The sequence below is a fragment of the Ruditapes philippinarum genome, unplaced genomic scaffold (assembly GCF_026571515.1).
Source record: "Ruditapes philippinarum isolate M1 unplaced genomic scaffold, ASM2657151v2 ctg4523_1_1_1_1, whole genome shotgun sequence".
Classification (NCBI taxonomy): Eukaryota; Metazoa; Mollusca; class Bivalvia; order Venerida; family Veneridae; genus Ruditapes; species Ruditapes philippinarum.
This window is the reverse complement of record NW_026859901.1, coordinates 106,310-124,050: the sequence shown is the minus strand read 5'-3', so window position 1 is coordinate 124,050 and position 17,741 is coordinate 106,310. Positions and strand designations below refer to the sequence as shown.

The 17,741-nt window shown below is 35.2% G+C and overlaps 1 long non-coding RNA gene across 1 annotated transcript; it reads left to right on the top strand.

Annotated features, from left to right (window-relative positions):
* The first annotated feature begins 1,339 nt into the window (after positions 1-1,339).
* Positions 1,340-5,247, top strand: LOC132758232 (uncharacterized). Its single transcript, XR_009629552.1, has 2 exons — positions 1,340-2,627; positions 4,998-5,247. It is a non-coding gene; the product is annotated as an uncharacterized LOC132758232 (long non-coding RNA).
* The last annotated feature ends 12,494 nt before the right edge of the window (positions 5,248-17,741 follow it).

Genomic DNA, 17,741 nt, shown 5'->3' with positions numbered 1-17,741 from the left:
TATATGCTCCCCCGAAATTTTTCGGGGAGCATAAAAATCCTTCCACAGAAAAACCTGTGTAATATGCGCAAGAACTTGAGCTATCAATCAGTCCTGTAAACTTTCATTGAAATTGCATCAGTGGTATAAGAGGAGTAGTCAGGACAAACTTTAAAAATTAAAATAATATAATGGCCATAATTCTTACAAGAATCATTGAACCTGAAAAAGCTGATTATATTCAAAACTAGAAATTGTACTGAACATTCCTGTTATTGTCAGTTTCATAACTGTTTAGTACATATAAAGTTAAAATGCTGTGGTAGTTGGTATTCCAGTCATATACTAGCAGACAGTTAAGAAACAGGATACCTAAACTTGTGCTTGTCTCATCATTTGGATAGCCACAATGATAAATATGTAACATAACATGTAATCAACTGTGGGAAAAATAAATCAATTTGTGTTGTTATCACATAAACCGCGGCACGGGAGGGTAATAAAGCCATTTAATAACAAGAGCTGTCAGAAGGACAGCGCGCTCGACTTTTTTAGTGCTTGCCTATAAAACAAAACTTTGACAGTTAAGGGCACACAAGACTTTAACTAGGAATTTCTAAGTACAAATCAAGAAACATTTTCACAGAGTTATCTTCTCTTGCTTACAGATAGGTCTCATGATGGCACATAAGAACTCCAACTTCCAAAGTAATATCTCAAATGGTTAAGTCAACAAGTGGACAAGAATGAAAATCTTAACTGAGTTTCTAAGTCAAAAAGGGCCATAATTAAATCCTTAACAGAATTACCTTCTCCTGCCCACGTTTTGGGACCATGATGGTAAACAAGTATTCCAACTTTCAAATTAATATCTCAAACAGTTCAGTCAAAAAGTGGACTGGTACTAAAAACTTAACCAAGATTCTAAGTCGATAAAAGGCCTTAATTTTTAAAACAAATCCTTGACAGAGTTACCTTCTCTTGCGTACAGATGGGGGTAATGATGTGAAATAGCATTAAAAGTTTCAAAGCAATATCTCAAAGGGTTAAGGCAATAAGTGGATTTTACCCATATTCAATGTATTTTCTAAGTCAAAAAGGGGCATAATTCTGTCAAAAACCTTGACAGAGTTATGTCCTCTTGTCTGTTGATGAAGGTCGTGATGGTAAAACAAGTATGGTCAGTTTCAAAGCAATACCTCCAATGGTTTTGAAATAAAGTGAGGTGGTACAAAAAACTTAACCAAGCTCAATACACTTTCTAAGTCAAAAAAGGGCCATAATTCTGTCAAAAACCTTGACAGAGTTATGTACTCTTGTCTGTAGATGGAGGTTATGATGGTGAACAAGTATGGTAAGTTTCAAAGCCATACTTGTAATACTTCTGAAATAAAGTGGGGTGGTACGAAAAACTTAACCAAGGTGTGACGCCAACGCTAACGCCGACGCCGACGCCGACGCCGGGGCGAGTAGGATAGCTCCCCTTTTCATAGAAAAGTCGAGCTAAAAACGATATTACACTAGACAATATTACACTAGTGTAATAACACTTTGACGTCACGTCATTTGCGCTATAAACATAGCGTTAAAAGCGCGCTAATGTCAGCGTTACACTATAGGCGCGTCAAGGAAAAATGACTCTTTTTAACAATTTACCGTTCTTATTTTATATATGTGATAAATAGAATATTTCATTCGTGTAGATCATGTAGATTCAATACTAAATTTATTGAACTCGTTGAATAAAACAATATTATGCTCGCCAGAGGCTCGCATAATATGATTTTGTTCAACTCGTTCAATAAATTTAGTATTAAACCTACACTCATTCAATATCCTCTATATATACAGCAACAGGTGCAGAAAATGAACAAGTTAGAAAAATTAATGGAGAGAATTCTGGAAATACTGGAGCTAGTGTTATAAATCTTTTCACAATTGTGACATAGTTGTTGATAACAAACATATTTTGAAGTCTGAATTTAATTAAAGTAAGATCATTCAAAATATTGATGCCAGAGTTTTGACAGTGTCCACAGAGAAAACCTGTTTCATATAATCATGCCAATATAAACACCAACTCAATTATTCCACAAGCAAAAACCATTACAGTTATATTTTTTCTAGTATTAACATTTCACCAAACATCATAATAATAGAATAAGCATTTTGATTGGGCCATCCTTAAAAAATTGTTTATTTGCAGTAACACTACCAACTAACAAAATTTGCCCCGAATCAAAACTTTTTTTATTGTCTGGAGAATTTTTTTTTGTCGCCAAAATTAAGCCTTGTGCTTTCTTTTCGTTCTTTTAAAGACAGGGCTCACGCTGGCAGGAGCCAATGAGGACATTGGCTGCAAAATTATTAAATTGGCTCAGGAAAATCACAATTTAGCTCAAACTTACGAAAAGTATGACTTTTGGAATCTCAAGTCTAAATTTAGCATTTGCTACTTTAAGAATGGAAAAGTACACATGTGGTTTTCCATCTTTAACTTCCGTTTTAAGTTTTACCGCTTCTTATCTCAAAACACAGCGACACAGACTACTTTTTGTGGGCCATTGACTGGTTTATATTTATTACTTCCCATCCGAATGAAATATGGATATGAACAGTAACACAGTCTATAATACACTGACCTCGCTGTATGTTTACATTTTTATCAGCTGATAAATGACACTTATTGGCGTGAAAATACCTGCATGCACTTGATAACTGGTCTTAATATTCAATATGAAACAATAACTAGCAGTATCTCAAGTTTATCGCTAATCATATCAGTTTTAAACACATTCCTAAACATCTGCTTGACTTCTAAGTTTCCTTTCATTACATGCCACCACCCCCCATTCTTTTGTTATTTTTATTTTTTTATGATTTTTTTAAAATATTTTTCTTTTTTAATCATCTAATGAAAGAGAAAGTTGGAAGCAAGCTAGAGTTCAGGTCTGATAGACACATTCAATTTGTCTATAAAGATTGTGTTTTAAACACATTCCTAAACATCTGCTTGACTTCTAAGTTTCCTTTCATTACATGCCACCACCCCCCATTCTTTTGTTATTTTTATTTTTTGATGATTTTTTAAAAAATATTTTTCTTTTTTAATCATCTAATGAAAGAGAAAGTTGGAAGCAAGCTAGAGTTCAGGTCTGATAGACACATTCAATTTGTCTATAAAGATTGTGTTTTAAACACATTCCTAAACATCTGCTTGACTTCTAAGTTTCCTTTCATTACATGCCACCACCCCCCATTCTTTTGTTATTTTTATTTTTTGATGATTTTTTTAAAATATTGTTCTTTTTTAATCATCTAATGAAAGAGAAAGTTGGAAGCAAGCTAGAGTTCAGGTCTGATAGACACATTCAATTTGTCTATAAAGTTTGTGTTTTAAACACATTCCTAAACATCTGCTTGACTTCTAAGTTTCCTTTCATTACATGCCTACACCCCCCATTCTTTTGTTATTTTTATTTTTTATGATTTTTTTTTATATATTTTTCTTTTTTAATCATCTAATGAAAGAGAAAGTTGGAAGCAAGCTAGAGTTCAGGCCTGATAGACACATTCAATTTGTCTATAAAGTTTGTGTTTTAAACACATTCCTAAACATCTGCTTGACTTCTAAGTTCTAAGTTTCCTTTCATTACATGCCACCCCCCCCCCCCATTCTTTTGTTATTTTTATTTTTTATGATTTTTTTTTATATATTTTTCTTTTTTAATCATCTAATGAAAGAGAAAGTTGGAAGCAAGCTAGAGTTCAGGCCTGATAGACACATTCAATTTGTCTATAAAGTTTGTGCTTTAAACACATTCCTAAACATCTGCTTGACTTCTAAGTTTCCTTTCATTACAAGCCACCACCCCTATTCTTTTGTTATTTTTCTTTTTTATGATTTTTTTTATATATTTTTCTTTTTTAATCATCTAATGAAAGAGAAAGTTGGAAGCAAGCTTAGAGTTCATTAATTTTCTATTTCATTTTTAACTCTTTTTTTCATTATTTATTTATTTTTTATTTTTTATCATCTTATTAAAGAGAAAGTTGGTATTTATTTTATGTTTTATTATTTTTTTATATTTTTCTATTTTATTCCTCATTATTATTGTAGTGGTGAAGTGTGTGTGTGTGTGTGTGTGTGTGTGCAAGAAATAAAATTGACCTTAACCCATTACTTCATGAGCATTTTGTGAAAAATGGCTGTTTTCATTGAAAAGTCTCCCGTTACAAGTTCAAATTGCTATAATACTATAAAAACTGCTTCAACACTAATCAAACTTGGCACAAATGTTGACTGGACCATTGCCCTTGCAACAACATGCTCAGGCTTAAATTTTCTGTTACCATGGCAACGAGGGGACATCTCAAAATTGCCAAAAATCACTATTTTGCGTTGATTTTTTCCATTATAATTGATTTCAAAGTGATGCAACTTCTCAATGGATTGAGATAGAGTCAAATGCTTTTCAGCGTTGGTTACACGTTACCTTATGATCAATCTGGGGTCATTTATAGCCTCTCACAAGTCCAAAATTTTCTTGGCAATGAGGGGGACTCTGCCCCCCTTCAATCCCCCTTCTGGCAACCCCCTGGTGTATCTTTTGGTTGGGGGGCCGCGCCGAAAAAGTGGTCACTTTTTTTAACAACATTTCTCAAACAAAAACAAGTGTTAAGGGCCTAAATAATGCATTTTTTCACCATTTGAGACAACAAAAAGGGGGGGGGGTGAAAAAGGCGTTAAAAGGCGTGTATATGAAGTAATGGGTTAATAACCAAATTTTAGTTTTGTTTAAAGCTCTCACAGAAGCAAATGTCATATGACTGTGAAAATATTAAAGAACAATTTATCCAAGAGCAATTAAAAAAATGCCTTTAGGTAACTTATACCGATTACTGTACAGTGAAATGAATTGTATGTGATTTTTTCCTGAATTATCTTAGTTTAGAATTCTTCAATATTCTTCTTCATTCTTCTTACTTTCAAACATGTTTGTGTTTTATAATTTCAGATGCAGATAGTCTTCAAGCAAAATCTTTGGCATTAACAAAGCAAGCTGAAGCAACACCATGGAGTGTGTTTCTGCTGTACCTGTCATGCCACTGACTTAGATTTTGTGGGAACCTTGCTGTCCAACTTTACCTGGCAAATGTTATAGTTACTGAGCTGAAAGCTTTTTTTATAATTACTGACTGTTAATTATATGAGTTAAATGTGTGAATGTTATAGAAATGTAACTACCAAAATAAAGTTGGATGTAGTTTGTTTTACTAAATATCTTATGCCATACCAAAGTCTTATTTGAAAGTCCTTTTTGCTTTTAAATCCGAGATGGCGTCACCCATCTAAAGGAAAGGTTCATGTAGAAAAAATTAAATGTAGTTCTTATTAAATTAGCATTCAGTTATCAATTTATAAATAGTTACCCGATTATCAAGGCATATAATATTGTCAAGTATTTTGAAATTCCATGTCTAGTTGCGAGTACAGTTCAATAAATTTTTTTTTAAAAATCGACCTACCTACCCCACCTTGAAAATTCTGGGTTGGGTTACTATGGAGCAGAATTTGGGTATTTATTCATTTGACTACTTGTTGTTTTCATTTGCTTAAGTTCAAATCATATTCCTACAAATTTGATTCATCTGTGAGTGAAATCAAAGTTCTTTACTTAAATATTTATTTATTCATTCTTACTATGTTTATAGTAAGTTGTAATATTCTAAAGCCAATGCCAGTACAGTTCATCTTAATTCCTTTAATTTAATATTAGATACCAACAAATTACTTTTTGTTTCAAACAATTGTGCTATCTCTACTTAGTTAAAAGAAAGAGTGTTTTCTCGAACTTGTTTCTTACAAATATATTTGTGCAACTCTTATTCTCATTCGATTCACACTGAAAATAAATTTGTATGTAGAGGCTATAAGAATTGTTGTTATAGAGATTTATCCATATTCTAACTTTATGAAATTATTAACATTAAATAACCTTAAGCTAAATAAAACTGACTCATTTCAATTAGAAAAACAGCAGAACAAATAAAAACTAGAAACCATGTGATAAATATTTGCTTTTTGTGTCCTAGCTGGGTACCTGAGACATAAAATTCTAGCGCAAAATCTTAGTGAAGGGAGATAACTCATGCGGGGCAGGGGGTTGTGGGCGCACCGAAAAGTGGTCACTTTTTTTATCAACATTTCTCAAATGAAAACAGTGTTGGGGTCTAAATAGGGCATTTTTTTCACTGTTTGAGGCCTCAAAAAGGGGGGGGGGGGAGGCAAGAAGCCATCAATACACCTCTACATAAGGGAAAAGGTTAAATGACTGGTTATCTTTAAAGTGCATTTTCAGAGAATATTTCAACGGTTACACCATTAGAAATTACGAACTTGTACGCAAATATTGGTTCCCAGCCAGATGTATAAATTCAAATTTCAAAAGTAATTTCGTATTCGTGTTCTTGCAGTTCGTATGCGTCTACGTGCATTCATATGGATTTTATTTCAGTGTTATGTAATCAACTTTGTATTCTTAAAAGAAAGGACATAGTTTTTTACAAGATCATAATTTAAAACTAAATTATTCAAATTGAAAAGGAAGATAAGAATTTAATGAATATGAATATGAAGTAGATAAATAGAAATTGAAAGAAAAACAGGGATTAAATTCCCAAATTCTGCTCCATAGGTTACTGCAAACAAACACTTTTTTAAGGATAGCCTTGGTTTTAATCACCTAATGAAATCATGAGCTGTCCTCACACACTCTATTCCACTTAATAATCGGCAAAAAATCCCAAAGCTGATAAATGTTAATTGTTTGGCTGTGGGTATCTGACAATGTACATACCTGTTCTCCATAAGGAACTGTCAATGCATGAACCACTCCAACCACTGGTGGAGAAGAAATGACCATTGGCATATCGTCTTTAATCATAAACATGTCATAAAGAACCTGCAGCCCAAAATCCATAACCACCCAAACCCAAACCCTTAACCTAAAAATCCCTGTTGAGCTTACAAAACAAAACACATTCCTGTCATAAAAGAATAACAATATAGAATTTACAATAAAAATAAGTATTTAAGTATAAACAGTATAAAATTCTTGCATAAAAGCTGACCACTGATACATGTGATATTTACATTAACAATGAAACAAGAGAGACATGATGGCCCTGAAGTCGCTCACCTGTATATAGGGCCAGTTTGAACCCCAGCCTGGCACCGTGTTCACAAAGAAAAGATCAGGATCAGGATCAAGTAATCCTGATTCTATTTTCATTGTTTTATTATGTTACTAAAATTTATTGTGTTTTGCTAGAATTAAAAAGTAGATATTCAAAATGTAAAACTTTGCTAATTTGAAAAGAAATCAAACTATTTTGGGATAAAATTAACAAATAACAAAACAAATACAAAAATACTCGGATCAAAATAAGGATCAGTTTTAGGATCAGGATCAATATTTGGATCAACTATAAAATTCCTCTATCTTGTAAAAATTACAATAAATTTATTCTAAAATTTCATTGATTTGCTATTTCAAGTCCAATTTTATCAAATTATCATTAGATATTTAATCTATGAGGATAAAAAAAGAAAAATATTAGAGTTTTTCAATTTGATCCAGATCTTGATCCTGATCCTTAAATCTTTGTGAACACGGGACCAGGGCTTTTATTTGAAACTAGAACTCCGGGAGTCGGATGTGTCACCTTGTGTAGTTTAGGAGAAATGGCATGGACAAAAATGAAATATGAAAAATAACAAAGGGCAATAACTAAAAAAATAATAAGTGCAGAGCAGCAGTTTCTGTGCACTGCACTTCTTATCAATAAGATCTATCATTCTATGATGTTTCAAGTCCATAGCTTTCATACTTGAGGAGAAATGACCAGGACAAAAATAAAGTAAGAAAATCAACAAAGGGCAATAACTCAAAAATAAGAAATGCAGAATATCAGTTCTTATGCACTGCACTTTTTCTTAATGAGATCTATCATCCTATGAAGTTTCAAGTCCATAACTTTTATACTTTCGGAGAAATGGCCTGGACAAAAATTAAGTATGAAAATTAACAAAGGGCCATAACTCAAAATTAAGAAATGCAGAGTACCGATTCTAATGTGCACTGCACTTCTTCTTAATGAGATCTATCATCCCATGAAGTTTCAAGGCCATAGCTTTTATACTTAAGGAGAAATGGCCCGGACAAAATTAAAGTATGAAAATAAACAAAGGGCAATAACTCAAAAAATAAGAAATGCAGTGTACCAGTTCTTGTGCACTGCACTTCTTCTTAATGAGACCTATCATCCTATGAAGTTTCAAGTCCATGGCTTTTATACATTAGGAGAAATGGCCCGGACAAAAATAAAGTATGAAAATTAACAAAGGGCAATAACTCAAAAAGTAGGAAGTGCAGAGAACTGGTTCTTGTGCACTGCACTTCTTCTTAATGAGGTCTATCATCCTATGAAGTTTCAAGTCCATAGCGTTTTTAGTTGAAGAGAAATGGCCCGGACAAAATTAAAGTATGAAAATTAACAAAGGGCAATAACTCAAAAAATAAGAACTGCAGAGTACCGGTCCTTGTGCACTGCACTTTGGGTTATTGAAAGAAGCATGCATACCAAGTTTGAAGTCAATCAGACTTATAGTGACTGAGTTATGCTCCAGACAAGCTTTAGGTGACGCCGACACCGACAATGACGCCGACATAGACGCAGCCGCCAACGCTGGCGACAAAAGTAACCCCTATATGTCACCTTTTCAAGGCGACACAAAAACTTGGTAGACACCCATTTGAAAATGTTTCATGCTAAACATCTAAGGTCTAGTTCGTTGAGTTTTTTAAAAGAAGATTTTTTAAGTTTTTAATATACACATATAATTAAAAGCAATGACACCCCTGGGGCGGGGCCAATTCTGACCCCAGGGCTTTTATTTGAACAAACTTTGTAGACACCCATTAGAAGATGTTTCATGCTAATCATCTAAAGTCTAGCTCTTTGAGTTTTTTAAAGATGATTTTTTAATTTTTTACTTTACACAAATAGTTAAAAGCAATGACACCCCTGGGGCGGGGCCAGTTTTGACCCCAGGGCTTTTATTTGAACAAACTTTGTAGACACTCACTAGAAGATGTTTCATGCTTAATATTTAAACTCTAGCTATTTGGGTTTTTTCAAAGATGAATTTTAAGTTTTTACTATACACATACAAGGAAAATCAATGTCCCCCGGGCAAGGGCCAATTTGACCCCAAGGCTTTTATTTGAACATACTTTGTGGACACTCACTAGAAAATGTTTCATGCTTAATATCTAAACTCTAGCTATTTGGGTATTTTTAAAGAAGAATTTTTAAGTTTTTGCTATACACATAAATAAAATCAATGACCCCCGGGGCGGGGCCAATTTTGACCCCAGGGCTTTTATTTGAACAAGTTTGTAGACACTAACTAGAAGATGTTTCATGCTCAGTATCTAACTCTAGCTATTTGGGGTTTTTTCAAAGAAGATTTTTTTTAGTTTTTGCTATACACATATAAGGAAAATCAATGACCCCGGGGCTGGACCAATTTTGACCCCAGGGCTCTTATTTGAACAAATTTGGTAAACACCCATTAGAACATGTTTCATGCTAAATATCTTAGCTCCAGCTCTTTGGGTTCTTTAACCCTTTCCCCCATGAGCATATTGTGAAAAATGGCCATTTTCACTGAAAAGCCTTCTCTCACAAGTTCAAACTGCTATGAAACTATGAAAAATGCTTCAATACTACTCAAACTTGGCACAAATGTTGACTGGACCATTGCCTTTGTAACGACATGCTCAGTCTTAAATTTCCTGTTACCATGGCAACGAGGGGACATCTCAAAATTGCCAAAAATCACTTTTTTGCCTCGATTTTTTTCATCAAAATTTATTTCAAAGTGCTGCAACTTCTCAAGGGATTGAGATAGAGTCAAAGGCTTTTCAGCGTTGGTTACACGTTATCTTATGATCGACCTGGGGTCATTCAAAGCCTCTCACAAGTCCAAAATTTTCTTGGCGATGAGGGGGACTCCGCCCCCCTTCAAACCCCAAAAACAGAAGGGGGCACATCCCCCTTCTGGCAACCCCCTGATGTAATATTTGGATGGGGGACGGCGCCGAAAAAATTTTTGAACAACATTTTTAAACGAAAAACAGTGTTTGGTGCCTAAAAAGAATATTTTTTCACTGTTTCAGGCCTCAAAAAAGGGTGGAGGGGACAAAAAGCCGTCAAGACACGCTTATATGTGGGAAAGGTTAACAAAAAATGATGAAAAACCTTGGAACCACCCAAAATCTAGTTTTTTTCCATGTTAACATTTGGTCTTTTACCTAATTTTGGTGAAAAAATCATTGTTTTGTAACATTTATAATTTTTTAAGTTAACCCTTTCCCCCATGAGCATATTGTGAAAAATGGCCATTTTCACTGAAAAGCCTCCTCTCACAAGTTCAAACTGCTATGAAACTATGGAAAATGCTTCAATACTAATCAAACTTGGCACAAATGTTGACTGGACCATTGCCTTTGTAACAACATGCTCAGTCTTAAATTTCCTGTTACCATGGCAACGAGGGGACATCTCAAAATTGCCAAAAATCACTTTTTTGCCTCGATTTTTTTCATCAAAATTTATTTCAAAGTGCTGCAACTTCTCAAGGGATTGAGATAGAGTCAAAGGCTTTTCAGCGTTGTTACACGTTATCTTATGATCGACCTGGGGTCATTTAAAGCCTCTCACAAGTCCAAAATTTTCTTGGCGATGAGGGGGACTCCGCCCCCCTTCAAACCCCCAAAACAGAAGGGGGCACATCCCCCTTCTGGCAACCCCCTGATGTAATATTTGGATGGGGGACGGCGCCGAAAAAATGGTCAATTTTTTTAACAACATTTCTCAAACGAAAATCAGTGTTTGGGGCCTAAATAGGGCATTTTTTCACTGTTTGAGGCCTCAAAAATGGGGGGGGGTCGAAAAGCCGTCGAAACACGCTTATATAAGGGAAAAGGTTAAAAGAAGAAATTTTAAGTTTTTACTGTATGCATAAAGGGAAAATCAATGATCCCCTGGGACGGGGCAAATTTTGACCCCAAGGCTTTTATTTGAACAAACTTGGTAGACACCCATTAAAAGATGTTTCATGCGAAATATCTTAGCTCTATTTCTTTGGGTTCTTTAAAAGAAGATTTTGTTTTTACTATATGCATATATGGAAAATCAATGACCCCCTGGGGTGGGGCCAATTTTGACCCCAGGGCTTTTATTTGAACAAACTTGATAGACACTCACTAGAAGATGTTGCAAAATATCTAAGCTCTACCTCTTTGGTTTTTTTAAAAGAAGATTTTGTAAGTTTTTTCTATTGGTTGCCATGGCAACCAGAGTTCTACATGTAATTAAATTCTTTGAACAATTTTAAAAGATGACCACCAAAGGAACATTCCTGTGAAGTTTGGATGAAATTGGCTCAGCGGTTTATGAGATGTCATTTAAAGTAAAAGTTTACGGACGACGGACGGACGACGGACGAAAAGCGATCACAAAAGCTCACCCTGTCACTTTGTGACAGATGAGCTAAAAACATGCGTTAACAGATAAAATCATATGGTTTGATAATTTTATAAGTAAATCAACATCAGGCTCACCCATTTTAAACATTACAAAAAAAGTGAAACAAGAGCACCGCTAGGCGGAGCATTATATGCCCGAAAGTGTTGTTTTTGTTTTTTTAGTAAGGATGAAGCATTTGTAAGACATTACATAAATTAAATAAAGTGTTACCTTCTCCAAATAGCAATCCTATAAAGTTTGAATATTGTGTGCCAAATGGAACTTAGTTATGCTCTGGAAATTGTTTTCATTTTTGAGGTAATAGCGACCTTGAACTTTGGCCTTGTGACCCTAGAGCAATTAGGGTGTTCTACCCAATATGGATAATCATCATATGAAGTTTGAACACTATGGGCCAAATAGAAATTTAGTTATGTTCTGGAAACAGTTTTCAGTTTGAAAGTAATTGTGACCTTAACCTTTGACCTTGTGACCCCAAAATCAATAGGGGTCTTCTACCCAATATGGACAATCATCCTATGAAGTTTGAACACTGTGGGCCAAACGGAACTTAAGTTATGCTTTTTAAGGTGATAGTGACCTTGACCTTTGACCTTGTTACCCAAAAATCAATAGGGGCCTTCTACCCAATATGGACAATCATCCTATGAAGTTTGAACACTGTGGGCCAAATGAAACTAAAGATATGCTCCGGAAGCTGTTTGATAGTGACCTTGACCTTTAACCTTGTGACCCCAAAATCAATAGGGGTCTTTTACCCAATATGGGCTATAATCCTATAAAGTTTGAATATTGTGGGCCAAACAGAACTCAAGTTATGCTACGGGAACCAAATTGCTAATGGACGGACTGACAGACGGACGGACGGACGTTCTCACAGGACAGTAATTATGTGGCTACTCTATTGTTCTCTCTATTGTTCTTTTTAGCCACACAAAAGAAAATAGCCACATAAAAGCATTACGGAATGAATGACATCAAAGAGAAAGAACAGTTACCTATTGTCCCTCTAGCCACATAATTACTCTCCTGTGAGTGCGGATAGACAGACAGACGGACGGACGCAAGGGGGTATAACATATATGCCCGAAATTCATTTTGGAATAAAAACGTAAAATTGCCCAACCAAACGTCTCCTTTTATGCAAGAATAGAGCCAATGCACTTTTCTCATGCATTAACATTTGCAGAAATTTCCCTGCTTGGGCTTTAAATGCCTCTTCATGCTCCTACAGATATTAATGCAGGATGAAAGGTGCATTAACCCTTTAATAATTAAACATTATAGCCCAGGCCTCGACAAATCCAATCGCCTGCTTGCATTTGCTAGTGAAAGTTAGAGTCAAAAGATTTTATGTAAATTAAGATTTTCGGTAAAAAAATCAAACTGCAGACGCCATTTCAATCGTAATACTGTCAAATGAAAATCAGAAATTGACCTTATGACTATGTATAAATCAATCAATACATTAACATCAGCATTCAACAATGTTTTATACTTGGCCAAGAGTCAAGTGTGCATGTGTTAAATAAGTATTCGGTTATGTTCAAGATTAACCCTTTCACTGCCATAGGGACGGCATGTGCCATCCCTATTATTTTCGGCGTATTTGCCATATGGACAGCTTTTGCCGTTTCTATAATAATAATAACTAGAACTGCCACTATCATGGCGTGAATACCCCCGCATACCACTTTGTCAGAATCAACAGTGGCCATTTAAAGCTCAAGGACAACCTCCCTGTCAAATCTGAGGTTACTAAGCCAGTGCATTGCTAAGTTATGTATTCTACATGCTTCAAATGTGAAAATGTCAAAAACAATACACTGCAGACAGGCATTCTTAAGCAATTGAGGGGAAAAGCTTTTTTTCAAGGTCCCTGTGACCTTGACCTTTGACCCAGTGACCTAAAAATCAATAGGAGTCACCTATTAATCATGACTAACCTCCATTGCCAAATACGAAGACTGAGGGTCAAAGGAATCTTAAGTTAATGGGCAGACAAGCTTTTTATAGTCAAGGCCCCTGTGACCTTGACCTTTGACCTGGTGACCTCAAAATCAATAGTGGTCATCTACTAATCATGACTTACATCCATGCCAAATATGAAGACTGTAGGTCAAAGGAATCTAAAGTTATTGGGCGGACAAGCTTTTTGAAGTCAAGGCCCCTATGATCTTGACCTTTGACCTGGTGACCGCAAAGTCAATAGGGGTCATCTACTAATCATGACTAACCTCCATGTCAAATATGAAGACTATGGGTCAAAGCAATCTTAAGTTATTGGGCGACAAGCTTTTTGAAGTCAAGGCCCCTGTGACCTTGACCTTTGACCTGGTGACCTCAAAATGAATAGTGGTCATCTACTAATCATGACTAACCTCCATGCCAAATATGAAGACTGTAGGTGAAAGGCATCTTAAGTTATTGGGCGGACAAGCTTTTTGAAGTCGAGGCCCCTGTGACCTTGACCTTTGACCTGGTGACCTCAAAATCAATAGGGGTCATCTACTAATCATGACTAACCTCCATGCCAAATATGAAGACTGTAGGTCAAAGGCATCTTAAGTTATTGGGCTGACAAGCTTTTTGAAGTCAAGGTCCCTGTGACCTTGACCTTTGACCTGGTGACCTCAAAATCAATAGGGGTCATGTACTAATCATGACTAATCTCCATGCTAAATATGAAGACTGTGGGTCAAAGGAATCTTAAGTTATTGGTCGGACAAGAAAAAACCGACGGACGGCCTGACAGCCGGACGTCCGGACAGCGGGACAGACAAGCTGATTGCAGTATACCCCCCTTACAACTTTGTTGTGCGGGGGTATAATAACTAGAACTATCACTATATGTGATTAATACCCCCAGCAAAACTGCCATGGAAATGAGGAAGTTACTAGTAACAGAATACCTTGCAAAAGAATTGAAAAAGAGTTACGGTTGTGGCCAATTAAAGATAGTTTTGGTTCTTGTATGTTGCATTTCCTTTCAATGTGGTTGACCATTGATGAAGTATTATTGAATTACTCTGTAATAATAAGTCCTGAAAGAGTTACGCTTCTTGAGCACTGCACTTCCTCTCATTGCGCTTGACCATTGTATGAAGTTGTATTGAATTTTAAACATTAGTTTTTAAGTTATGCACCGGACAAGGTAAAGGAACAAAGGGCAATAACTCTACAAATACAGAAGTTGGAGTCATGGTTATTGTACACTGCACTACCTCTCATTGCGCTTGACCACTGTATGAAGTTGTATTGAATTCCAACAACCAGTTTTCAAGTTATGCACTGGACAAAAGAAGTAACAAAGGGAAATAACTGTAATTTGTCCAAATAGAGTTATGGTTCTTGTGCACAGCACTTCATCTCACTGCCCTTGACCATTGTATGAAGTTTCATTGAATTCCAACCATTAATTTTCAATTTATGCATTGGATAATAAAAAGTAACAAAGGGCAAAAACTCTTAAATAAGTAAAAAAAGAGTTATGGTTTCTGTGCACTGTGCTTTCTCTCAATATACTTGACCATTGTATGAAATTGTATTGATTTCCAACTAATTTATGCTCTGGACAAAAAAAAAGCGATGGAAAAGTAACAAAGGGCAATAACTCTATAATTGCTCTGGACAGAGTTATGGTTCTTGTGCACTGCACTTCCTCTTATTGTGCTTAACTATTGTATGAAGTTGTTTGAAATTCCAACCAGTACTTTTCAAGTTATGATCTGGAAAAGGAAAAGTAACAAAGGGCAAAAACTCTTATATTAGTCAAGATGAAGTAATGGTTCTTGTGCACTGCACTTCCTCTCAATGTGCTTGACCATTGTATGAAGTTATATTGAATTCCAACTATTAGCCTTCAAGTTATGGTCCAGACAAAAGAAAGCAATTGAAAAGTAACAAAGGCCAATAACTCTATAATTACTTTAGACAGAGTTATGGTTATTGTGCACTGCACTTCCTCTCAATGTGATTAATCATTGTATGAAGTTGTATTGAATTCCAACCAAAAGTCTTCAAGTTATGGATCGGACAAAAGAAAAGCAATGGAAAAGTAACAAAGGGCAATAACTCTGTAATTACTTAAGATAGAGTTATGGTTCTTGTGCACTGCACTTTCCCTTATTGTACTTGATCATTTGTATGAAGTTGTTTTGAATTCCAACCAGTAATTTTCAAGTTACGCTCCAGACAAGGAAAAGTAACAAAGGGCAATAACTCTGTAATTAGTGAAGATAGAGTTATGGTTCTTGTGCACTGCACATCCTCTCAATGTGCTTGACCATTGTATGAAGTTATATTGAATTCCAACCATTAGTCTTCAAATTATGCTCTGGACAAGGAAAATGCAAGGGACCACTAACCCGACAGACCGACCACCAAGTGACTCCTATATACCCCTCCAAACTTCGTTTCGGGGGTATAATAATAAATATATAGATAATTATACCATCGCCTAAAACTATCGCTGAATGCGATTCATACACCCACCAATTTCCTTGACAGAAGACAACTTGGAAAGGTGTTAAAGGGAATAACTTTAGTGGCACAAATACATACATTTGTATACATAAAAAGAAATTATCTCTGGTGAAAAAAAGACAAATTGAATAGGTAATAGTATAAATATATAGTGTCAAATCATGTCCCACACAGTTACAAATAACCTTTCATTTTCCCAATGTACTAAACATTTTTTAAGTCAATTTTTGACCTTCAAGTGTGGTCTTGACCTTAAGCTGGCACAAAGGTAACATAGATTCTGCATAATTTATAACCTTATTGAGGTGAACATTTGAGTAAAGTTTGAAAAAAAAATCCTTCCAGTAGTATAGAATTTATAGAGCAGACACAACATATTGCCTAATATTTGATTGTATGTAAATTTGAAGACTTAAAAAGGGGCATAACTTTGTTAAAATGCAATACAGAGTTATGAAACTTGACCTGCATATCTTGATTGTGACACTTCATATATATTTTAAGTTTCAAGCAAATACCTTTTCTAGTTTCAGAAATATTCAAATACATGTTAAAATTTAAGAATATTTTCTAAGTCAATTTTTGACCTTTAAGTGTGACCTTGACCTTAAGCCGGCAAAGGGTAACATGGGTTCTGCACATAAGGTTGAGGTGAACATTTGAGCTAAGATTGAAGAAAATCTTTCAATTAGTGTAGGACTAACAGAGTGGACATGACATACTGTCTAATATTTGATTGTTTGATATTTGACCTTCAATTGTGTGACCCTGACCTTGAGCTGACACATGGGCAACTTGGGTTCTGCACATCCCCTTGTTGAGGTGAACATTTGAGCCAAATTTGAAGAAAATCCTTCAATTGGTATAGGAACGGACCGGCAGAAGCAACAAAGCGAATCCATTATAGCCCCCTCCCCCACATTTTGTGGTGGGGGTATAATTATTATAATACTAATAACAAATAATAATAATTATATTAATTAATAATATAGTAATTTCTTAGAAAACCTTCTGGCAAATAGGTGATCAATAAATAAATATTCCTCTGGCAGCAAAAGGGTTAAAATTATATATATATAGATCTATCAAAAGAATGAATACCTAAATGGATAAAGGTGATTATACCGATATAGACCGGTGGATAGTAAATTTAAGTCTAATGTTTGATTTTTACAAATTTTGTCCGTCAAATGCAGGGCAAGTAAATTTGAAGGGTCTCTTGCCCAGTAGGGCGAGTGACCCTTGAAAAATTCATCGAGGCCTGTAGCCACCAACAAGCAGCAGCCACACTCGACTTTTTCTTAATTCTAAATTTAGATCTTTGACTTTGATTATAAGTCAAGGACAAGGTCATCATGTAAATTTTTTAATTTGTTCAAGAATGAACAAAATCTGTAACTAAACTAGAAATGTGTCCATAGGACACGGGTGCCCCCACACACCACTGTTTTGACAATCTAATGACTCTAGGTCAAATATTTTTTGGACTACATGTGCCACAAGATGAAAACTAAAAATCTATTACTAAGTAAAGGGCAAGAACTTAACAAATACTGAATAAATCCACAAGCAAACCCCAAGGTGCATAAGTACACATGCTGACCAACATTCTTGTAAACTTTCAGGCCTACAAGTCAAAATACTTTTTGAGCTATGCA